The sequence below is a fragment of the Canis aureus genome, chromosome 1 (assembly GCF_053574225.1).
Source record: "Canis aureus isolate CA01 chromosome 1, VMU_Caureus_v.1.0, whole genome shotgun sequence".
Classification (NCBI taxonomy): domain Eukaryota; kingdom Metazoa; phylum Chordata; class Mammalia; order Carnivora; family Canidae; genus Canis; species Canis aureus.
The window spans coordinates 121,418,754-121,444,508 of record NC_135611.1 but is presented as its reverse complement, the minus strand read 5'-3'; positions in this window follow the sequence as shown (position 1 = coordinate 121,444,508).

Below are 25,755 nucleotides of genomic sequence, written 5' to 3'. Positions count from 1 at the left end.
TCTCGAACAAATGTGGACGACAAGCGGGTGTTCGGTTTTGCAAAAGGACTGGGTGAGCCGCGATGGCTGGCTTTTCCCTTCTGCGAGGGTGCGGACCTGGCTCCCTCGGGAAACCTCTTCAGTAGACCCACCTCTTTTCCCTGAGAGCCACTGGTGGCCGAGAGCGGCAGGCCCGCGTGCTCACCAGGGGGGTGGCTGCAAGCCTGCGTCCACAGCACACACCAGCCGCCTTTGTTGGAAGGTAAAATTCTGCAGCAGGCATGCGCACACGTGTAGCATCCCTGGGTTCCCCCTCTGCGGGAGCAAACGACGCAATTTGGGGTGGGAAGCACCTTAGCAAATCATATACAATTGTTCCACATCGGCCCCATATTCAATCCTATTAATCTGCATTACTGATGCAAAAGGTCAAAACCTCCCCTCCCCCCCACTTTTTTTAGCTGTTTCTCACTATGGGGATGCAGCCAGAGTCAGGAGAAAAGATCCGGGTCCCCGGGACCGTTTTAAACTCTGTCCCCATCCTGTTCTTCCAGCCAGCGTTCAGCGGAGGCATGTGGCTAACGGTGGGAGGACAGGAGCCATCACAGATCACCAAGGATAATTTGTGAGAGGGCAACATAGCTGAATGCAATTAACCCTATTGTCAGTGGTTAAGATTCTTGCAGTGACAGGTGAATCCGAAGTGCAAGCTAATAGAACTGTTTGTTGTTAAATTCCCACCTAGAACTCTATTATTTTGCTAAGAAATTGCAGCAGACTCCAAAAAAAAAAAAAAATGTTTTTTTTATCAAGTGTCTCCCAGGGTGCTAAGTCTATACTACCTTGTTGCAATCTATTAATTTTTTTTTTCCCGTTGCAGACATTGATGATGGCTCCCGTCTTTGCTCCCCCTCTAACCTGGAAGCCTCCCTCTGTCTTTAGGAGAGAATTTGTAATTGTTGGAATATTCTTGGCCATCCTTCATTTGGAATTTATGTGGTAATTTCAGCAAAACCGAGACCTTGTGCAGCAGTTTTCATCTTTTTCAAGGCTGCCTCTATTTCTTGAGATGCTGGAGGGTTTCCAATTATTCCTTCTGGTCTCTTTGGATGTGAATTGTAACAGATCAGCTGAGAGTCGCAGTTCAACATTGTTAAGCTTATCAATATAAATATAATGTTAAACCCCTTTTAGATAATTGGAGCTATGTGTGAAAATGTGACCAATTTGTGCATAAATTGGTCCTACACTTCTTCCTGGCAGAGACAGAGAGAGAGGGAAAGAGAGACCAGCCATATGGGAGGCTGGTTCGCTTCTTCTCAAGGACTTTTCTACACCTTGAGTCCTTGATCTGGTTTTGCAGCTGCTGACGGTCGGAAACCTGCGGAGGTGACGCAGAGCCATGAGGTCCTTTGCCCTTTTGAACCGAATCCTTCCGTCCTGCGGGCTATGGAGGGAATATCAACAAGGCACTTGCGCATCACACCAATGGGGAAGTTGCAGACAGTCTTGAGATTTAACTGTCTCTGCTTGGACAGCTACCAAATTCAAACAACCAAATGGAGAGACTGACGCCCATGGAGTGGGGGAAGAGAGGGTGCTGAGGGAAATCCTGGAACTGACTCCTCCTGCTTGGAAACCTTGCTGAAACCTCGGGATCCTGGAAAGCTCACATTCTTTTTGCTGTGTGAGAGTTTGCAGGGGGGCGGCGCGGGGACCCGCCCGCTCCTCCAGCCCCGGGTCCGCCACCGCCCGCAGCGGCTTAGGGCCTCGGTGGCTCCGAAGGCAGCCCCTCAACAACAACGTCGAGCTGCGTATTGTTACTATTATTCAAACTCTCCGAATAAGGAAATTGAGGTTCTCGGAAGATGATGCCGGAAACAAAACAAACCAGAGGCAGCTGGTCAAGGATGCTCAGGACGTCCCCCGAAGTCCATTCCGCGGCCTGCGAGTTTCGAGAAGCGGGTCTCTTTGCGGGCGACAGAGCCATGATGGGAGGGCGACGGAGGAAGGCCTCGGCGGGGCTCACCTGCGGCTTCCTGGCCACCGCGGCGGGGCGGTGGTACCTGCCAACCCGAGCCCAGCACGGAGGTGGCCCGGCGCCGGGCCTCTGGCCTCCAGAGGGGATCCAGCGGGGATCCAGGGACAACACACTCACCCCGACAGCACAGAGGTTGGGGTTGGGCGTGCGGGACCCCAGAGTCTCCTCCGGGCCCTGTCCAGACGCGCCGGGCACCCCAGTGCCAGGGCCGCAGGGCAGAGCCAGGCCCAGTGGGGACAACCTTCTCTTCCCTGCTGCCCCCGACACCCTTGGACCCCACATGGGCTTGACCTCTAACCTCAGAGGGGAGAAGCCACGGCCCGGCCTCCCCAGACCAAAAGGGGTCCCTGAGCCCCTTTGCCCTGGGAAGAGCTGTTTCCTGAGAAGAATCAAAGGCAGCCGCCGAAACGTGGGGTCACACTCCCCCAGGGACGGCAGGAATCCACGGAGAGGGCCGTGTCTGTGACCCCTCGCCCCTTCCCTGCAGCTGGGGGCATACGGAGCCCTCCAGGAGGTTTTCTTGGACATCAAATGCTCCGTTAAAGCAGGAAGATGAGTGAAGCAGACATGAATCAGAAAACATATGGATCCAATTTTGGTTTAAAAATTAATGGGAAAACACATTCTCATCAAACTCAAAACAATGAAAAATATTTTTTAAGCAGGCAAAAAATCCAAAATACAGCTGGGTTTGCCCGGCTCCGCACAGATTCCTCACCGCCCTGGTCTCCTTCCTGGATTTTCAAAAATAGCAAGAGGAGCGAAAGGATGAGCGGAATACATTAGGGCAGCGGGAGTTAGGTGTCGGCTTCCAGCCGGGTGGGCCACCGGGAGCGGGTCCTGAGAAGCCACGGCCATGGCACCAGCTGCAGCCCTTCTGGTGGTGCCCACAGACGGGAAGGGGGCGCCCGCCCAGCAGGCACCAGCGAGGAGGCCACAGACGTGTCCCTGCCGGGGACATCGGGCTCACACCCGCACCACTCATCTCACACGGAGGACAAGGAGGCACGAACCAAAGGCAAGTTCATCTGCCGTCACCCACCGGGTGTGACCTCACCGTAGGAGGAGAATCCTCCGGGCACAGTCCCCGGCCAGCCCGGCCTCCCCTTGGCGAGCTCCTCCTTTCCCCTTCCCACACTCCTGCAGCACCCTGGGGTGGCTCTTCTGAACCAAGCCGCCCCCTGGGGCCCCGGCCAGGCCTCCTGAGGAATCAAGGATGAGGCAAGTGTCACTTGTTGATGGCAGTGACAGCAGTGGGGAGGGGGGGGTCTGAATTGTCACCCTCCGTGGGTATGCGGCCAGCCAGACCGGAGCCGCTCGCTTGCCCACAGTCTTCCTCGATTCTGCTTGTCCACCGTCATCCCTGCTCGACAATCATTCCGCCCCCAGACCGCCTCCCCATCTTGCCCTTCCTTCTCGGCAGGTGCTCTTACCTCCTACTTCCAAGATAAAACACAAGCTGCCTGCTGAAGTGCACCTGAACCTGGCACCACACCTGCTGTTGCATTTGCATCAAAACCCACCGTTTCTTCTTCCTTCTCACGTCGTTGTCATCGGGGAAGAGGGGCTCCCCGACCAAGCTAACCCCTCCAGCCATGTGCTGGTCCCGTCCATCTGGGAGCTCCATTCTCCGCTCCTTGTTAGACTCTTCCCTTCCCCGCGGGCTGTTGAGCACAGCATTAGATGCTCCTCTGTCGCGGAGCCAGACCCCCTGCGGTCATAACCCTGGGGGCGGCACCCAACCCTGCCCTGGCATCCCCAGCTGTGAAATGGAGAGAATAGCTTAATAACGTGCTTATTTTGAAGGTGAAAAGAGTCAATAAGTGGCTAGTGCATCATACTCCTAAAAGAAATGTAGGAGACCCTGCTTCCTTTCTACCAACATTTCAATTTGCTCGGGTCTCCCATAGGAAAGAAGAAATTCTTTCTCGACCTCACATGCGCCTGCGACCCCTGTCCTCTCCAAGTTCACCCTTGCTGTTAGATTTCTGGGGTGGGAGAGCCATGAACACCTGTTGTTTCTCCTCCTGAATCCATGATGATCCAACGCTCCCTCTCTTTTTTTTTTTTTTTTCACTGAAACTGCTTGTGCCACACACTTGCTGCCATGAAAACTGTTTCTCTGATGTCACTGTGTCTCTGTGCACACTTAGCCCTGGCGACCTGTACACCTGCTTGCCCTCTCCAGCCCCATCCTCTCGTGTGAGCGTCACAGGGAAAGGACCCTCAGATGCCTCAGCGACATCCAACTCTGCCCTTCTCTGTTGTTCCCCGAGCTGTTCTCGCAGGAGTCCCTCTATCCATGGGGTGTGTCACCGAGCACCCTGTGGTTTAAACCAATGGCCTAGGGGGTCACTCTTAAACCTCTCCTATCTCCCTGGATGATCTTCTTTCCTACCTGCCTCTCAGATTCCCAGGCATCTCTCCATATCCATCACCAATTTGCAAACTCAGACCACTACTCCCCTGCCCCTGGGTGGCTGCCATTACCTACCAGGTGTCCTGTGGCCTGCAGTCATTCTCCCCTCCCAACTGTCCTCCACACTCCAGCAGGGAGAGCTCATCTGGTTTCACGGCCACCATCCCAGTCCCCATCCGCACTGAACCCCCAATGAATGGTACCCCATTGCCTTAAGAATGGGGCCTCAGTTCCTTAACCTGCTTGTCGACGACATTGCCTCCTTGATGTCTACAACGATGGCCAACGGGAGTTCTCTGTTTCTCTTTCCATGCTCTATGTTCCAGCCACGCAGGCTCAGTGGGGGCATTTGTCAGGTATTGGTTGCCAGCCTCTGAGTAGTTTGCTTTGCTTTGGGGAAGTCCCCTGGTGTGAATCTGCATCCAAAGGAATGTGGATATTTCCTTTCCCTGCTCATCGGCAACTTACCTGAGATCACATGATGCGGACGGTCCAGTCAGGTGCCAGTGACGGTGGCCCCAATGCCAGTGTCCTAATAAGCCTTTCCTACAGGGTAGACTTGACCGTGTTCTTGGCAGTTCAGCTTCTTTTGATTCCCTCATGATTCCCCGGCCTTCCTTTGCTTTGATAAGCTATCGATATGCTTCCAACAAACTCCTTTTCCTTTGCAGGTATTCAGGGTCAGCCCCTAGTGTTCAGAATCAAGAACTCTGGATGGTTACTTGGAATTTCTTGCAGACCCCCAGACATATAAGGCTTGTGAGGTTCCCCACTATATGTGCCTTGGTCGGCCCACTCCTCCTGGATTTAAAAACCCCTTCTGTGTCCAGAGCCTCATCCCAACCTTCCTCACCTAGACCAGGTTAGATGCCCCTATGGAATGTCTCTGTATCACTCTGTTTTTTTTGTTTTTTTGTTTTTTTTCTCTTATCACCGGTACATGTGACTGCCTGCTGAGTTGTCTTCACCACTGGATGCAAGATGTTCAAGCACCTAGCCTGTCTTGTTTACCCTTGATTTCCCAGGGCCCGGTACCCAGCACAGGATCTGTCACAGAGCAGCTCTCACTGAATGCTGGGGAAATGAATGGATACATTGCAGCCACCTGCCAATGCCTGGGGTTGTGTTCTCTAGCTCATACCTTCTTCGGGGTCCTAAATTCCTGACATTGTGGTGTGACTCACTTGCCCCTTTCACCTCCGAGCCTGACCTCCTGGGCCTCCCTCCCCACTCTTTGTAGTAACCCACAGCCATGGCCACACATACAAACCTGGATCCTTCTTGGGAGAAGCCAGTCTGTGGCCCGCCATTTGGTGGTACTTGAGCATAATTGCCACAGAAGTACTTGACCAAGAACCAGCTAGAACGAAACATCTTGCCAGAGGAAGAAGTGTCCTGCAGTAGCAGTAGGAGCAAGAGAGTAGAAAAGGAACAAAAATGAGGTCTCAGTCTCCTGCAACAGAGTATTAGCTCTTGCTTAGTACATGGTGAGCACTGAGTTTGTATTAGCTGATTGACTGATTGAATATATATTACTTATAGCAAAGCAACATAAAATACATGCAATCATCTTCTTGATGGTTCAAGGATAGGAGACTCATAAAATATTCCAGAGAACAAAGCATGTAAATGGCATTGGATTGCCCAGGACTCATTATTATTGATTGAAGATGAAAAAAAAAAATGTAACTGTCGTGACTTTATTTAGAGAACACCGGAAAGATTTTGTATAAGGACTTGCATGATATCACTTGAGCACTTGCTCCTCTAATTCCTCTTCCCTTACAACATCTTAATTAATTGTTTGTGAATTCTCCTGATTTGGAGTTTATGTTTCAGAAGTATATTCCCCAAGGGAAGGAATGCAGTTCTGTCCTTATCCACCTCTATCCATGGCTCTTCTTCACAAAAACACCCTCTGCTATTCCTTCTGGTCCATTCTTTTTTTATTGCTTTCCCTGCTGCTTTATCCAACTCCTACTACAAGGCCTCCTTCAAGTCTGACCTCCTCTGAGAAATATCTCTGGATCATTCCAGCCCATCTTCTCCTGCCGGTCTCTGAACACCTCCAGGACCCGATTCTATATTGACTGCTTCTGCTGTGTGGTTGTGTCATTTATGAGTTAAGTCCAACAAAGACAAAACTAAGTCTGAGACAAAATTAACCGTCTGTTTATTCATAACCATACAGCAAGGGAACCCATCTGTGTCACTTTCGTGGGCAAGGTTTCAAGGGCGTTAGAAAGGAGTACATTTTATAGAGTAAAAAGGGGAAATATGGAGACGGTCTCTGATTGGCAAACACCCTGTTAAGATGGGGTTTGGGAAGCTGGGGAGACTTTCTAATTGGTCTTTGGATCCAACTGTTGGTTGGCTGCAGTTTGGGGACTTTTCAAGAGTGGAAGGATTGTTCAATGTTGGGATGGAGGGTTTTCTGTGCCCGGCCATTTCCTGGAACTGGTGGGGGGCGGGACTGCTGGCTGCCATGGCCGGCAGTCTCTCAAGTCTGATAGCGCAGCTTATGGGCTGCCACGAGGCAGAAATCATGTCTCACACATTCCTTGTATGTGCTTCACTTCTTGGCTTACGGCCAGCATTCAGCCCTACTTCCAGATTTAACGTGAAGACTTGTTGAATTGGCTTTGGGGGAGGAATGGTACTGTATGGTTACATACTCCCTAGTATATTTGTGTGTGTGAGCATGTGAGTGTGAGTGTGTGTGTGTGTGTGCGCGCGCTCATATCTGGAAAATGTGAAGGTAGACATGAGGAAGGGACATGAATCGATATGTCCTGTCCATCGCTGTTCTCAGTATCCCCCATCAAAGAAATCCATTGCTGAGTGTGCGTCCCCAGTGTCTTTCTGGTTTGAGGTGTCTGGCCAAGTACTGAGGTATTGGGAAGGTGGCAGCCAGGAGACAGATGATGTCCTACAGAAGACTGTCCCCAAAATACCCACCCCCACCCCCACCAAGGTACAACCGAACTACATCGACTGCATTTCTAAATGAGCCAGCCAATGTTCAACAGGATGAAGATGCTCTGACAGGTGCAGGAGTGCCCCGCAGCCTTGGGTATTCAGAAATCACCCACAGAGAGGGCATATGGGTGCAGGGCTGCCTGTGTGGATGAAACTGGAAACCTCACAAAGGAATCATGGAGACTAATGTGTTACCGGTCCTTTGGAAACATGAGCATGAGGCGGAATTCAGTGGTTAAAACCCTCGGAGACTAAGACAACCTTTGGAAAAGTCATTGTCAATAAACCACTTGTTGGCTGATGGATTGAACCAAGGCGTGTTCCCGAAGGTAAGGGCCTGGTCACGGCCTCCCAGCTGCTCTGTCCACTGTCACTGGTGCCATCATGTGCTTTGACCACACTCTGGGTATGCAGAGCGATGACCGCAGAGCGATGACCAGTGAAGAGCAGCATCTGATGAGGAAGGGTATTTTCTGGACTCGGGCCACGTGGCCCAGCCTGGTGAGACAGAGGAACTGGGGTCCTGAGAGCAAGGCAACATCTAACAGAGCTAAACTGTCCTGCCCTTTCATGGCCAGACACTCGGGGTGGAAGAGTAACACCCCTAAAGGTGGATGGCATCGGGATGGGCTGTCTCTGTGAAGAGATTCCATGTCTAGCACAAGTCTTTCCAGTCACTGGCCATGACTTTGCATCTCTCTGTTGAAATTTTTTTTTTCTTCTTAAAATTAAATGACAGAGTCATTGTGCACTTGGAGTTTCCATGGTATAAATGCAGTGGTCAGTCTTTTGATAAATAGACTTTGAAATGCTCTACATATGCCTACAACAAGCTTTTATCCATTTGGCTAATTTTATTCTTTGTAAACCACAAAAGACAGAGGAAAATGGCCCTGTGATTAGATCTGGCTCTGAAACTGGAAGAAGGAAGTGGAATGTGAGCCACTCTGCAACACAGGAGCAAAAATATCCTTTGTATGAAAGGTGGAATCAGAGCACCAGGGACTATGGGGGCTTGGGAAGGAGCTTTGAGGTCCTGCAGCCCTGAAGCTCTCAACACTAACCCTCCAGCCCGGGGCCTGCAATCACCTGGGTTAGACGTAGTTTAAGGAAGAAGCTTGCTTTTATGATCCTGGGTACAAATCTAGGCCCCACCAGGACTCTCTGCCTCTGTTGCTTTTCATACAAAAGGAGGGAAAATAGTATATAGCTCATAGGGCTGTTGCGACTAGTACCTGTGGTCACCCCTATAGTGTTTCTGAGCAGGGTCTAGCAATAAATGTTAATCATGTTGAAGTTCAGAGCAAGGAAGGAAGAAGGATAAGTTGGAAAACCACTGGTCCACCCCAGCTGCTCTCCTAGCCCAGCGGTGCTTGCCTTGGTGTCCCTGTGGGCGTCACCCTCTCCTTTCCCTCTCTGGACAGCCTGGCCGTTGGAGAATGCGTCCTGATTTTACGGAGCTTTGCCCCTGGACCCTGCTGCCATCTGACCTGGCCCTGCCGTCAAGACCTCTTGGGCTACAGCTCTTGACGAGCAGTGCACACGGTTTTTGAGGACCCACGACATGAAAACATAGTAATTTCATTAGATGGGCCATTCCAGCGTTTAACCAAATGTTACATTTCTCAGGCCAATTCAACTAGTGGTCAAAGCATCCTTCCTGAGCCCAGGACACAAAGCTGGGCACCAAGAGGGAGGCAGCGGTGTAGAGGCAGGAGAGGGGCTCAAGCAGGGATCCCCATGCGGACAGTGATGGGGAAAGGGCTGCAGGTGTGTTGGCTATAAATCGGTGAGATTTAATCAGGGCAAGCTTCATAGCCGTGTCGCTTGGGCGGTCTCACCTGGTCCCCGAGCTCACTAGGGCCTCACATTTCAGTGTTTTGCCCTTCTGTTACCATCTTGAAATCCCTGACAATCTTTGAACAAAGGGTTCTGTATTTGCATTTTACGCTGAGATCTGCAAATTATGTGGCTGGTCTTGGACTGAATCGTAAATGCACGTGGCCTACGGACACCAACGTTCTCCTGTCCTACCACTTTCTCCCTCCAGCTGCTGAAACTGTGGGCCTGCCCTGGCTCTGGGGGATCAGCTAAGGGGGATGCTTGGGCACCTCCACAACCCCCGCCCTGGACCCTCATTGTCAAAGGAGGTGCCATTTTGCTGCATTTGCCCCAAAGCTGCACAGGAAGGCCCCACGCTATTATGTGCATGCATGTGCACACACACACGCACACACGCACACACCCCCTCCAAGATCCCTTGCGGTGGTTCATAGCTCAGCCAGGAGAAGACTCAGCTTTTTTCCGTGTCCTCAGCTGCCCTGCGAGGTTCAGGAAGCTTTGTTCCATTTCTTTGGAGAAAGATGAGGATGAGTCAGCTGTTTGCCCCAGGCCCCGCCTCCCTGAAGTCTAGTTCAGCCTGGCGACCGAGATGCAGCAGCAAGAGACATGTTCATGATTTCGAGCACTGTTCATATGAATTTTCACATTGGTCCTCTCTTCGCTCTTAGGCGGCAGAGAAGGCAATTATGTACGTCGCGTGGAAGAAGACGCTGGCACCGAGGGTCTGAAAACAAGTGCTTGTTTGCTCTTCCCAAATGCTCCGCTCAGCTGAAGTTTGAGAGGAAGGAACAGACAGCCCACCCACAGTCTATCAAGGTTGTCATTTCAATGCCATTCTCAGGAGGAGCCCTGTGCCAGCACAACCACCTTTGGAAGAAATATCCCCCTGCTTTTAAGTAGACGTCGGCGCACTGTCAGGCCGTGGGGGCAGGAGGTTGCCGGGAAACACTGGAAGGTGTCTGCTCCCTGCCAGGAATCTCCCCTGGAACATGAAGGAGAAATAGATTCTTAAAACATCCTCGGGTCAGACGGCTGGGTTCGCCCTCCCTTCCCTCCTGGGGCAGCTCCTTCGTGAGGAGCACGCTCCCTGGGATCCCTAGGTCACTAACAGACAAAAGTAGACACCCATGGGGTCCAGAGGCGATGCACGGGGATCAACAGAATTGCATTATCATAGAGCATTAAGGGGATGCCAGAGGCGACCCTGGGTCAGCTCTCTCATGGCACAGCCTACGGAGGAAGAGGAATGGGCTCCCGGAGATTCCTTGGAAAGACTTTTTGGAAATGCTACTACCCCTCAGCTGCCCAAGCCCAGAGGACTCCACTGGGGAACTGAGCCCTTCTTGGCTTCTAACCCAAGGGCCTGTGGTTTGGACCAAGGGCAGGAGCCTAACTCCAGCGGGCCGGCCACACTCTTCCTCCGGGGTTAAACTCTGGGTCTCAGGTTCTGGGTGACTGGCGGTGGTCCTGGAGCTCTGAGGCCACCCACCGTGTGGCCAGACTCTCTTCCAACATATGGACACTGCAGGAAGTAAAACCCACTAGTGAGGGAACAAGTAAGCTGGAAGGGGGCTGGTCAGACGTAGAAGGGCAGACAGTGCTCTTGCCCTCGCCGCCCCTTCTGCCTCTGGGAGTCTCCTTCCATAGAACGAAGCCCACGGCGGATCATCCCCCGGACACGGTGAGCTCGGCACCCCGCTGCGGCCCCAGGACGCTGACCAGAGGGAGCCGCCTGCCGTGGGCTGTCCCCACCTCACCTGCGGCTCTGCTGGCTGGTCCGTACTGTTCTGACCCAGGCATCCAATGCCCACCCCTCCTTCGACTTCCGCTACTGATTATTCACTTAGCTGTGCTGTGCACTGAACTTCCCATAATTATTTTGGGGGGTTAATATGAAGGCAACACGAAGGACAACACATTCAGTATTAACACCCTTGTCCCTAACAGAGATGCGAGCGCTTCCCTGAACACGGACTGTCACCATCTCCCCCTGCCAGGGGCCACTCTCTGCCCGCAACCTGTTATCTGATCATGTGCAGGCCAAGGGTGGAGCCCTCTTCCATGCTGCCAGGTGCTCCTCAGAGTCTCACCTGCCACCCTGAGTTTTATAGAAACACTTGGAATCCAAAGGCGGTGGCCTCGCGGAGAGGAATCCATCAGGCGGGGGAAGCTCAGGCTGCATTTGGCCTCACTTCCCTGGTGGTGGTGCAGTCGGAGCTGGGGTTCAAACACTGTCCCCCTCCAGGCTGCCACTCGGGGGCCCCAGATAGAAGCCTGGCACCCCACCATAACAGACCCGCAGCCTGGCACCCCGGAGGTGGATGCTTCCATCACCCCCAGATGCTCTTGGTTGGGCTATAATGCACCAGAAATTTTGCCCCCCTTTAAATGTCCAGTTCCATGCGTTTTTTTTAAAGATTTTATTTATTTATTCATGACAGACACAGAGAGAGAGAGAGAGAGAGAGCGAGAGAGAGGCAGAGACACAGGCAGAGGGAGAAGCAGGCTCCATGCAGGGAGCCCGATGTGGGCCTCGATCCCGGGTCTCCAGGATCATGCCCTGGGCTGAAGGCGGCGCTAAACCGCTGAGCCACCGTGGCTGCCCTCAGTGCATTTTTGTACCATCAGGCAACTGCCAACAACAACTGAGACTCTTAAAACTTCCATCACCCCGTAAGTCCCCCGGGCGCCTTTGCAATCGATACCACGCGTGTCCCCGTCTTTGGGTGGGCACATGTTCTCACTGCTCTTGGGGGAGTAAATATCCAGGAGTGGATTGCTGGGGCACAGGGCACACGCATATTTATCTTACAAGAAAGTTACCCAATTGTTTTCCGAGTGACCGAGCCATTTTGCATTCCTACCTTCAATATATGAGACTTTTGAGTTTTCCCAAATTTTTACTAACACGTGACATCGTTGGTCTCTGTGCATTACCTGTTCGTATAGGTATATACCTCTTTTTAGGTTGGCACCACCCACATGGCCGATGATCTTGAGCTCCTTTTCCTATGCTCCGTGGCCTGCTCTAAATTCTCTGCTCATGTGTCTGTTGAATCTTTAGTTGGGCTTTATGTTTTCTTATTATTCAGCTGTGAGAGTTATTTATGTAGTCCTTCCTTTTTATTTTCTTGACGGTGTTTTTCGATGAGAAAACGTTTTTAATTTTGACGAAGTCCCATTTACTTCTTTTTTTTTCTTTGATGCTTTATGTCTTTGGTACCTTAAGACATTTTTGCCTAGTCCAAAGCCACAAATTTTTTCCTTTTTTTTTTTAAACAGCTTTATGGTTTTAGCTCTTTTTTTTTTTTTTTTTTTGGTTTTAGCTCTTATATTTAAGTCTATCACCCATTTTGAATTACTCTCTGTGCATGATGTGCAGTCAAGGTTCATTTTCCCCCAGTAGCTACCAAGTCATGCCAGCACTGTTTATCGAAGGGACTATGACTCTCCCCTTTGAATTACCCTGACACATCTGCCCTGGTGGGTAAACCTTCACCGGGGGTTGTCTGAGGCCCTCACAAATGTCCATTTTCCCCAGTGTAATGGGGACCTGGAAAGGAGAAAAGAAGCTTCCCTTCTGCAGGGGACGTAGAGCGTCTTTGACTTGGGCCTCAGGTTGCAAATTGTCGGAGTGCCTTTGCTGAGAATGCTGCCCTCCATGGCGTGACACCTTCTTTTAATACGATATAAATGTTCACCTCCTTTCCCCCTTCCTTCCTTCTTTCTTCCTTCCCAGGGATCCTTGTTGTCATAGTTAGAAAGTGCAGGAAGGGCGCCAGGGTGGCTCAGTCAGTTGAGTGTCTGACTCTTGGCTTCAGCTTAGGTTGTGACCTCAGGGTCTTGAGATCGAGCCCCGTGTGGGATCCCTGCTCAACAGGAAGTCTGCTTGACGATTCTCTCCCTCTGCCCCTCCCCGGCATGCTCTCTCTCTAAAATCAATCAATCAATCAATCAATCAATCAACCAATCATTTTTGAAAAGTGCGATAGGGCCACCTGGGTGGCTCATTGGTTGGTTAGGTGGCCCACTCTTGGTTTTGGGTTCAGGTCATGATCTCACCGTGGTAGGATGGAGCCCTGTGTTGGGTTCTACGCTCATCGTGGAGTCTGCTTGAGATTCTCTGCTTCTCCCTCTTGCCCCTTCCCCCCAGCTCGTGCACTCTCTCGCTCTCTTTCTGTTTAAAATAAATAAATAAAATCTTAAGAAAAGAAAAAGAAGGCGCAATAACTTGCAGGAGCCCAGGTATCAAATAGCAAAGCTAGAAGGAACCAGTAACATAATGAAGCGCAAACCCTTCATTTGTAAAATCAGGAAGGAGAGACCCTTCTCTCTCCTGAAAGGTTAAGCAGCCCACCCCATACCACACAGCAAGGAAACGGCAGATTCCAGTTTCCCCGTTGCCTGCACGTGTCTGATCCTCATCTTCCACAGCACAGCCTCCCTCCTAGTGACCTCTCTGAATACCAGTGCTCTCCATTTATTGGAACTTTACAAGACCATCTGGAGGAGGAGTGTTCTCAAGCAGAGTCTGACGTAGACCTGGCTGTGGACGGCAAGGAGGCGGGAGGCTTCAGTTAATGGCACCAACCCCTTTCCATAGAGGTCACGTGAAACTGCTCGGTTGCCTGCTAATTGCTCCCACACTGTCACATATTTCAGGCCCTGGGGGAGTTCTCATCATCCAGGCCTCCACCATCTCCGGACCCCTGCTCCTTCCTGTGCAGCTGTTACATGGCCACCATCAGTTGCAGACAGAGCCTGTAGCAGTTGGAGACATATCACAGCAGCAGAGGGAGTGGACACTGGCCCCACCGCATAGCTTCCGTGTCTTCCCGACTGGAAATGCAAGTGCAAGCCTGGGCCTGTGCAGCCGCTGGGAGGGTGGCCTCACATCAGCCCTGGCAGTGATGTCATAGACCATTGTGTCCAACCCCATTCTCTGTGGACGAGGAAACTAGTCTTCGAGAGGACATGACATGTGCCCAACATCACACAGCAAAGGTGCACAGCATGCTCTCAAGTGTACAGAAATCCAACGCCGTACACCGTCAAGCCTTTTATTTTGTTTGACGAGACTTGAAATAAAAAATATATTTTTTATGTGTACCGTGTGCTCTGTAACGTACTTTACAATCGCGCTGGCACTTTCACGTAGAAATTACCGAGCAGCCTTATCTACAGACAGGCACGATGCTGCGCTTTGTGGACGACTTCTAGTACATGCGGCCAAAATAACCCTTGAAACGGGGTTTTCAGCTTACCTGGTGCCTTAGAACTTAGCCCGCTGTGAAGGATGTGACACTCTGCACAGCTGTTTAACTTGGGGGGAGGGAAGGGGACCCTGACTCCTAATTAAACGCTCTTCCCAGCACAAGCTGCCTCTGTCTTCCAGTGAAATGTCCAGTGTTTCTCTGTTCGCCCCTCCCCGAGGCGGAAAAGGAGTGGGCTGGGGGTGGGCCGTGGGATGGAGGTTTTGGCAGGAAGCTCGCAGGTGGGGGAGCATGTAGGTAGCAAGTGTCCATGAAATGGCTTCTAATGGGCTCAACAGTAGGGTTTAATTTGCAAAGCACTCCCCCACCCCGACTGGCAGCCCAGGTTAGCTTGCAGCTCGGCTTCCCGGGGCTGAGAGCAGCCTGTGCCCTCTCCCTTTAATGCCGGGTCTTCATCTGGGTTCTTCCTCTCTCTGGGAAGTGACTGTGTACAGGGACAGTGTAATTGGCAGGCTGTGACACTCCTGTCTGCAAGTGTCTCTCTAAGTGGAGCGCATTTCAGCCTTTATCTGGTGATGGCTGCTACCTGAGAAAGGCCCTGGGCCATCTCAAAGGGCTTGTAGCAGCTAATTGTGCCTGTTAGGACCAGCAATTAGCCGGGAACTATGGACTTGGAAGCTCCAACACCCACCAGCTCTCAGCTCGTTCCTCTCCCTTTCACTTAACTAGCCGAGCCTAATAGAGGCGGTGAAGGACAGGCAGGTGAGGTGCAGTCAGGCAGGGAGGCGGGGGCTCCCCGGGCCTCATCACCCGCGCCCCCTCAGAGGATCCAGGGAGAGAAGCGGGCTCCGGATGCTGATCTCACGCCGAAAACACCCCCTGCTTATTGCAGGACCAGGGCTGCAGGCTTATTACTCGGCGTGGGGACTCATCCCGCCCCTGTTGGTGCAGTTTAAGCGCGAGTTGGAAGATGACAATAAAGCACTAATTAGGCACAGGTCACAAAGGAGATCACACTCGCCTGGCGTCTGCTGGTGACCGTGGGCGCGCGCCGGTTTCGGTGGGAACGTGAGGCTGAACGCCTGAAAATTAAGACAATAAATCAGTTCCATTGAATAAAAGCCATGCATTTCCCCATTAATTAAGGATAATCGTATCCTATAAGCTTCTGTGTACCATAGGTGATTTGTTATACTTTCCCATAATAATATACATCGAAGATTAAAAATTCAGCATACCTTCCAGGTGACGGATTCACACCCTCTCCTCTGCTCCCGGAAAAAGCGAAGGGTGTGAGCCCAGTCCTGCATCCAGGCTCCTGTGATCCGTTTTGGTCCGGTGGCCCAGGCCTAATGATCGGGTGCTCCTGCCTGCTGGTCAAGTGGATCTGCGTCCCAGGAACAGGGACACAGCCTGGTGTAGTGACATTTGTGGTCTATTCTGTAGCTGCCCACCGTCCCATCCCCTTCTACAAAATACCAGGCTGTAGGGGAGGGAGTTGCTTCTCCTCTGTCCTTTCCAGGCTTGATGGACTGTCAGTCAAGGTGCCCAAGGTGGGGGCCCAGCCACGGAGGCTCACTGTCCCAGGACGTGGGCTCAGTGAGCAGAGCGGTCGGTGTAGGGACAGGGACAAGACCCTCAGTGAGACTCTGCCCGGAGACCCTAAGACTTCCCTCAGTCTTACCATTATTGTGGTAGGCACAATGATGACCCCGCGCCCTCATCTCCAGAACCTCTCAATACATTACTTCACTCCGCAAAGGGAAGTGGTTGGGATGAAGAGCGCAGACCCTGAGATGGGGGTAGTAGTGTGGATCGCCCCGTGGTCCTAATATACAATCACATTTGTCCTTAAAAGAGGAGTACCTTTTCCAGCTGGGTCAGAAAACGAGGTGACAATAAATGAAAAGAGGGGTCAGAAATGGGACATGAGAAGGACATCAGCCTCCATTTTTTACCATTCCTGAAGGAAAAGGAAGGGGCCATGAGCCAAGGAATGTGCACAGCGCTAGAAACTCAAAAAGGGAATACAATGTTTTGCTTGTCCCTGAGGGCCTCCAGAAGGGGATCTGGCCCTGGTGACACGGTGATTTGGGTCCAGTGAGGACTGAGCCAGAGCTCTAGAGCAGTAAGATCATGAATTCGTTTGGTTTGAGCCACTGGATTTGCTGTCGTTTGTTAAAGCAGCAAGAGAAACCTACTACACCCTTTGAGCCCACGTCCTCGGCCTTACAGAAGGTGTCTCTGCCTTTTTATTTTTTAAGATTTTATTTATTTATTGATGAGACACACACACACAAGGGGGGCGGGGCAAGACACAAGCAGAGGGAGAAGCAGGCCCCATGCAGGGAGCCCGACGTGGGATTCCATCCGGGTCTCCAGGATCACGCCCTGGGCCGAAGGTGGTGCTAAACCGCTGAGCCACCCAGGCTGCCCAGGTTGTGTCTCTGCTGCCTGTAACCAGCCCTACCTGGGAACTGGAAAAAGGCCCCAAGCAAATACTGATGATGCATCATCTGCATAACCCTCAACTCAGGGAAGGCTTGCTGCTGGCTCAGTAAATGAAACAGCTGGAAATGAAAGCCACCACCTACTCTGTCTTTCTGTTTCTGGTGCCAAACCGCATCCCAAACCATCCATGGGCACATCCATGAATGCCACTGGGAAGACCTCTCCTGCCTTGTCTCTTCCCCCTCCTCATCCTTCCATTTATTCTTACTCTTTAGTTTTCAGATCATGAACACCCAGATGCCCCCACCATAGGCACCTCAAAATTTCATTCACTTATTCTCAGAATAGGCACAGACATGATTTTTTTTAACTCACCCGAGGATTCTGATGGACATGGGATTCTGATGCTTGGGGAAAATCACTGGTCTAATGCGTAGCCATCAGTCTTTGATAAAATGATTGAGACTTAATGAATCTAAACATCCTTCCCAATGGTCACACAGCTCAGCTGAGACAGAGGACTCTGGGATTCCCACTCCAGATTCAGCACTGGTCCCATGACGAGGAGGTGCTGTGAACCACGGGTGTTAGAGAATTCACTATCTTTCTGTCCAGCAGTCTACGTCTTTTAATTGGAGGATCTCATCCATTTACATTTTAATATAATTATGTGATATTTGGATTCAACTCCACCATCATACTAGTTGCTTTTGATTAGACTCATACACTCTAGGATCCTTTTCCTATCTTCGGGTTAAGTATATTATTATTCCTTCCAGTGTTTCCTCCATTGCTTTGTAAGGAATACACTCATTTACTATTCTTTTTTGGTTACCCTAGTGCAGTAGTTTTCAACTAGGGAGATTCTCCCCACCACAAGGCATGTTGGGCAATCTCTAGAGACAAGTTTGGATGTCACAGTGGTGGCAGCAGGAGCTGGGGAGGGTATTGTGTATTAGTGGGGTTCTCTAGAGTAGCAAATGATATAGGGTAGCTGGAGATGTAGTTGTAGGTAGAGATGTAGGTGGAGATACAGACATAAATGTAGATAGATCTAGATCGAGAGAGATCTAGGAAGATATTATAAGACATTGGCTCACTCAATTATGGAGATTAAGAAGTCTATTGATCTGCAAGCTTTAGATCTAGGAAAGCTAGTGGTGTAGTTTGAAGGCCTCACTGACAGAGAGCTGATGAGGATTCCACTGTGGGCCTGGAGAAGGGACAACATGGAGGGTCACAGGCAGGAGAAGATGGATGTCCCAGATCAATCAGTCAGGTAGAGAGCAAGGGAATCCTGACACACACACACACACCCCCACACACACACACAACCTCCACCTCCTAGTTCTACTCAGGCCTATTCACACTGGGGACAGTAATTCACTTAACTCTGTCTACAGAGTCAAATGCTAATCTCTTCTGGAAACACCCACATGAACATATGCAGAAAGTATGTTTACCCAGATATCTGGCAATCTCCTGATCCAGTCAAGTGGACACATCAGGTTAACTATCACAAGTTGCTAATGGTAACTGGTTAGCAGAAACCAGACGTGCTGTTAAGCATCCTACGCACACAGAAAATTCCCTCCCAATAAAGAACATATGGTCCCAAATGTCAATACGCCAGGATTGAAAAACCCTGCCCTGGAAATGACAACTTTCATCCTTGACTTATTAAATCTAATGTCAATTTGGTAACTTGACATGATTTCCAGAAAATGCAATAGAATACCGTAACTTTTTTGCCCAATTTCAACTCCTAGGCTATCTTCCTACCTTTTTAAATGCCACAAAATATCATTGTTATTGTTTGATATAGTTAGTTCTTCATTTAGACTTGCCCTGAGCTCTCCATTGCTTCCTGTGCCGCTGCCCTTCCATCTGGAATCCTTTCCCTTCTACCTAAAGAACTCCCTTTACTATTTCTTATGATGCAGATCTTCTGGTGAGAAGTTCACTCAGCTCTTGTTTCTCTAAAAATGTCTCATTTTTTTTTCACTTCATTTTTGTTGTTCAGGTACTAGTATGTTTATTAGTGTCTGTGGAAAACACTGCTCTTTGAGAATAAAACAAGCATCTTTCTATACCACCATGGTACCATTATCACATGTAAGAGAATTAACATGGACTCAATGATAGCTACAATAGAGTTAATATTCAAATTTCCATAGTTGTTCTCAAGATGGCTGGATCTTATATAAGAATTGGCCTAGTTGTTATGTCTCTTTAGCTCTTTTCTTTTTAAGTCTAGAATATTGTCAATTTATTTCCTAAATTATTGTTATTATTTTTGGACTTTCTTGACTGTTGTTTTTGCAGAACCAGGCCAGATGTCTGCAGAACACTTCACATGATGGATTTTTCTGATTATTTCCTCATGGTTTGATGTAGTTCAGTATGGTAACAAGAATATTACATGGGGGATGTACATACTTATTGCCACATATCAGGAGGAACACAGTGTCAGGCTGTCTTATTAGTGATGGTTACAAGGTCAAGGGGGTGACTGCCTGGTCTTTTGAGTGTAAAGATTTTTATTTTCTCGTTGGTAGACAATAAAAGACAAATGTATATTTCCATCTGTAGTCAGTAAAGTATCTTCCACTTGGAGACCATGACATGTCGTCATCCCCGGCAACATTTCACCCAGGTACCTACCATCTATCGATAGCTCTTGCCTGTACCGATGATTATACTGGGGCTTACAGAATCGTTTTCTAATTTAATAGTCCCTTCTATATTGATTAGTTGGCATTCTACTGAAAAGAGTTTTGAATACTATCTTACTTTTTGGGAAAACAAAGTTTCAAGCCCCCTTTGTACCTTCTCCATCACAGATATGTAATCAGCTACTTTTCAAAGGATCCTCAGTTTTCTTCAGTGGGAAATGGTACTTAGAAACCAAGATCTGGGCTGTAAGTGTGCTCTGACTCATAGGGAAAATAATTAGGAAATACATTTTTCCCCCCTGAAACCTCTGAGTTCATACTGATAACCTCCAGTTCAATAGGAAATTGAATTTGTGTTTACATTTTTCTTCTCTCATAAATGCACAAAATACTTCAAGAATTGGATACTAATACCACTACCATCTACAAACCTCCTAAATAAAGATCAATATTAGGGAAATGAACTAGGGGTGGTGGAAGGGGAGGAGGGCGGGGGGTGGGGTGAATGGGTGATGGGCACTGAGGGGGACACTTGACAGGATGAGCACTGAGTGTTATTCTGTATGTTGGTAAATTGAACACCAATAAAAAATAAATTTATTATAAAAAAATAAAATAAAAAATAAAGATCAATATTCCTTTATAGGTTTTCAAATGTATGTTTAATTTTAGAATATGTCCCTGTAGGAATGTGTGATTAGAGTACTGTGCTCAGGAGTTACTTGAATTAACATTTTCTCCCTTCATGGTTATGTTGCCAGTGTTAATGATTAGACGTACAATTTAATTAATCTGCTTCTGTGTATATACATTTTTTTATGTTTGAGTTTTGCCCTTTTGATGTCATTTTATTTTGCATACATAAAATATTTACAAAATCCAAAATTTTCAAAAGTAAAATATATGTACAAAGATAATCACAAGAAATCTCCCTCACATAAATGTCACCCCATCCCACTCTTACCCATCTTCAGAGGAAAAACAGTTTTCCTTAGTTTCTGGTATATCATCCCATATTTCTTTCTGCAAAAAATAAGTATATATATGGAATACCTAAGTATGCTTTGTATGTTATAATAACATACATCTGTTATTTTGCAGGCTTTCTTTTATAAAAAAAAGGTAGCATATTCTCTGTATATCTTGCTCTTTGCAGTTGATAAAACATTCAAGAAGTCTTACAATAGTAGTTTATAGGGATATTCTTTTTTCTTTTTTGAGCTGAATATTAATCCATTGTGGGCATATCAAATTTTACCCAAAAAAGTCTATGAATGAGTAGTTTGGTTGATATTAGTTTCTATTACTTCAGGATACATTCCTAATAGTGGAGGTATACTGCTCTTTTTAAAAGATTTTGTGGGCATTTTTTTGTCTTTCTAATTTTATCTTTTTTTTTTTCATGTGAATGCTAAAGTCTTGCCCAGATCCAGGGGAAAAAATGTGTTGGTGTTTTTACTGTGATCATTATAAATTTATATAATGACTTGGCCAGATGACATTTTTATGATGTTAATTTCTTCTGTCCAAGAACAAAGAATGAGCTTCTATTTCTTCAGATAGATTTTTGAGTCTTCCAGAATATTTCTAAGTCTTCTTCATGCAGGTTTGGTACATTTACTATTACATTTGCTCACAAGAATATCTTCTTTGTGTTTTCTTTTTTTTTTTTTATTTGTGTTTTCTTAAGAGAGCTTTTTTATCTGCCGTTATATCATCTGTTTATTATTTGTATATATAAAATCTATTGACTTTATACTAATTTTGAATTCTTCTACCTTACTGAATTCTGTGTATTTATGTGTCTCTCTGTGTATACATTGCTTTTAAAATTGATTTACTGATTTTTGCAGATTCGCTGTCATATCATACACAAGTAAAGGAAGTATTGCATCTTTTCTAGTTCTTATGACTCTTTGTCCAAAACTATTAGCCAAACATATCAGATAAAAGAAAGTATGAAACAATAGCAGTAGTAGAAATGATGAAATTACTGCCATTTCCTAGACTTAGTAGAAAAACCGCAAATTTTTATCCATGAGATCAAATGCTACCTTTTTGACTAAATAATAAATGTTTAATCATCAAGATAGTATCCATAAAGTCTAATATTGAACCATCTTTGAATTCCTGAAATAAATCCCAGTTGGTATAAAGTGTTTTTTTTTTTATTTGCCATTTTTAATAATTTCAAACTTTCAGGACATTTTAGTTTTATTATTTTTTATGACATTGACATTTAAAAAACAGTAACAGGGAAATTATTTTGTAAAATGCCCCTGAATTTGGAGGATGTTTCCTAAGGATTAGGTTTTATATTGTGTGTTTCAGGCTGGCATACTCTAGCAGTAACTTTATGTTCTTTTCAGCATATCAATTTAGCAGGTACATGGTGCTAATTTGATATTTTATTGGTTGTTTAGCTATACCTATTTGATGGTTTTACTATTTTCTCTAGCAATTAAGATATACGTCCTTAATTTTTTGATGTTAACTTTGTTTGCCATGTTTCTTCACTGTAAAGTTACCATTTTTCCTTTTGTAATTACTAAATAGTTTTTGGAATGAATTCTGGTTGAATTACTCTAGATTGTTGTCTCAATTTGGGTGGCCATAATAAAAAATACCATAAACTGGACGGCTTAGCAACAAAAATTATTTGTTTCTCAGTTCTGGAGGAGGCAAAATCCAAGATCATGATGCTATAAAAGATTTGGTGAATGGAGAATGTCTGCTTCATCTCTGATGGCCGTTTTCTTGCTATAACCTCACATGGTGGAAGGTGCAAGTAGGTCTCTGGGATCTCTTTGTTTTTATTTTCTTTTTTAAGATTTTATTCATTTACTCATGAGAGACACAGAGAGAAAGGCAGAGACACAGGCAGGGGGAGAAGCAGGTTTCCCGAGGAGCCCGATATGGGACTCGATCCTGGGACCCTGGATCACCACCTGAGTCGAAGGCGGATGCTCAACCACTGAGCCACCCAGGGCGTCCCTGTGTCTTTGAAGTGCATCTGCTATAGATAACATATCATTTGATGTTTCTTTTTAAAAATTCTTTCTGACAATCTCTTTTAATTGGGGTGTTTAGTCCTTTATACTTACTTGTAATTATTTAAGTTCTTTCTAATGAATTGTGAGACTTAAATCTTCCATTTTACTTTTTCTTTTTTCCTTCTGGTTTTGTTCTTTTAGTCTTTTAGTCTTCCTTTTTGCCTTCTTTTGGTTTAATTAAATATATTTTATGGTTTTATTTCTTATTTTTATTGAATTTTATTGAATTTTACCTGGGGAATTCCTGCTAGCATTCCTCTTATTAGTAACCAATTCTCTTTGTTTTAAACTATCTGGGGATGTCTTCATTCCATCTTCACACTTGAAGGACATTTTCATTGGACAAAGAATTCTGTATTGACAGTTTTTTTTTCTTTCAGTATTTTAGAGATATTATTCCTTCTCTTCTGGCTTCTAGTGCTCCTGACAATAAGGAAGTAGTTACTGACTTTGTTGCTCTTCTTTAGGTAATGTGCTATTTTCTCTAGTTGATTTGAAGATTTCTCTTTATTTTAGATTTTCAGTACTTTGACTATGGTGTACTTACGTGGGATTTTCTTTGTGTTGCTTTTGCTTGAGGTTTGCTGAGCTTCTCAAAGCAGTAATTCTGTCTTTGACCAAATTTTAAAAAATTGGGTGCATTATTTCTTCAAGTATATTTTTGTCACATTTTCTGAGTCTTACAATTCTAGGGTGCCAATGATTTGTATGATCTTTATACATGGTCCCACAGACCACTAGGCTTCTGTTGTTATTTTTAATTTTTTCTCTTGTTTTTTAGATTGACTAATTTTTATTGATATATATTTAAGCTCAATGATTGCTTCATCTGCCATCACTAACATACCATTTACTACACTCTGTGAATTTTGTATTTTCATTTATTGATGAGAAAATTGATGCAATATGAGCTGCTTCACCATTACTAGAAGCATAATTTTCCTGAAAAAAAGATGTATTATTTTGAATGCATTTTACTTTCTTTCTTGAGAGATATTTGGAAAAATATAATTCTTGCTTGACATCCATTTTCTTTCAGCACAGAAACCAAATATTATTTGTTTTCTCATTTCCTTTCTTCCCCCCTCTTCTGAAGTCAGTGTCCCTGCTACTCCTTTAAAGATAATCTCTTGTTTTACCTGGGTTTTAAATTATTTTTTTTCCATTGGCTTATTCTTCAGTTTTATTATTAGATGCATAAATATGTTTTTTTAATTTATATCTTCTTTGGCATTTATGAACCTTCTTGAATCTACTTGATGCCTTTCATAAGTTCTAGAAAATTCTCAGACATTATCTCTTCGAATTCCTCTGCTATATTCTCTCTTGTCTCTTTTTGTAACTCCAATTAAATATATATTAGACTTCTCACTGTATCATCCATGTCCCTTACTTCCCTTCTATTATTTTGCTTTTCTATCATTTTATCCTATCCTATCCTAAAATTCCTATTCCAAATCCATTAGTATGTATTTCTATATATTTTTTTTTGATGTGTCTTTCTTCCTTTTTACTAATTTTCTCTTTAGCTGAATGCAATTTACTGTAAAACTTATCCACTGGTTTCATAATTTGTTTTATTATTTTTCTAGAATGCCCATTTTTATTATGCTATGTCGTCTAAAAAATTCTACTCTCTGTAAAAATTTTAAATCCTGTCTTTTCTCTTTGAAAAAAGAGAAAGTGTAATTAGAAACGAAAATATTTTAAAAGCCATGTCTTCATTAGTGTTTTAATTTTTTGGAACTCGCATGGATCTGTTCTATTGTCTGGTTTCTGCTAGTTTCCTTTCATCTTGTTTTGTCATGCAATTAAACACAAACAATTTCTTCTTTTTCCTATACTAGGCACACACTGAGCAATATTTGTGATCACACTTGATACTCACATTAACTGTGTTGTCACTCCCTCTTTGCAAATGAGAAAACTGATACTGAAAGACACTGAGTAACCTCTGAAAGCCATGAAGATATAGGTATATTCCCTGAAATTCAGACTCATATCTGTCTGCCTTTACAGCTAAATGCTCTTTTACCCCATGGCTACTTAGGTGCGATTGAGCTGATGAGACCCTATTTTTCCAACTGAAAGCAACCAAAACCTTGACAAGGATGGATACAGTGGTCAACTCCCGTGTTATCTCCTTTCTCACGTTCCTTTTCCACGCTGAATATGCAGTAGTGTACCAGCAGTGAGCTGTTTTCAGTCTGTGACCTGGAGCTGGACAGCTGGCTCTCTTAGTGATGTGTGTGAAATGGAGAAGCAGCAGTTTTATGATCGTTTTAGGAAGGCTTCTCCGAGATTTAAAGCTGAGCAGTGGTGAGGTGCCTATCACCGTCTGCTAAGGCAGAAGGCAGCCAGGAACAGTCAGCGTAAGACCCTAGGGCTTTCTTTATTACCACGTCTTCCAAATCCTCCCTATGTAAGCTCTTAAAAAAATCATAGATAAAATTTATTAAACATTGTGTGCTTATCACTACTCTAGAACTTCATGTTTATTAATGCCTTTAGCTAAACAACAATAGTATGATGTGAATTAGTATTCTGATCAACATTTTAAAGGTGAAGAAATAAAGGCGCAGAGAGGTTTTGTATCTTTCCTCAAGTGGCTCAGCTATTCAGAGTCAGGCACAAGACTCATTCAGATACTCCCATCATAGAGCCCACACTCTTCTTTCTTTTTTTTAATTCAGTTTAAATTCAATTAGCCAACATATAGTACATCATTAGTTTCAGATGTAGAGTTCAATAATTATCAGTTGCATATAACACCCAGTGTAGGGTCCACACTCTTAACAAGTAGTTAACTGCATTGTTAGATAGTTCCTTTTTTAAAAAGATTTTATTTATTCACTCGACAGAGAGAAAGAGAGAGAGAAAGAACAAGCAGCGGGAGTGTCAGGCAGAGGGAGAGGGAGAAGCAGGCTCCCCGCCAAGCAGAAACTCCAACCTGGGGCTCAATCCAAGGACCCCAGGATTATGGCCTGAGCCGAAGCCAGAGGTTTAACCAACTGAGCCATCCAGGTACCCCTAGCTAGTTCCCTTTTGTGTTGGTGGCCTCGCGGTGAGTAGGAATCTATATAGCTGATCTAGAAATAAAAAA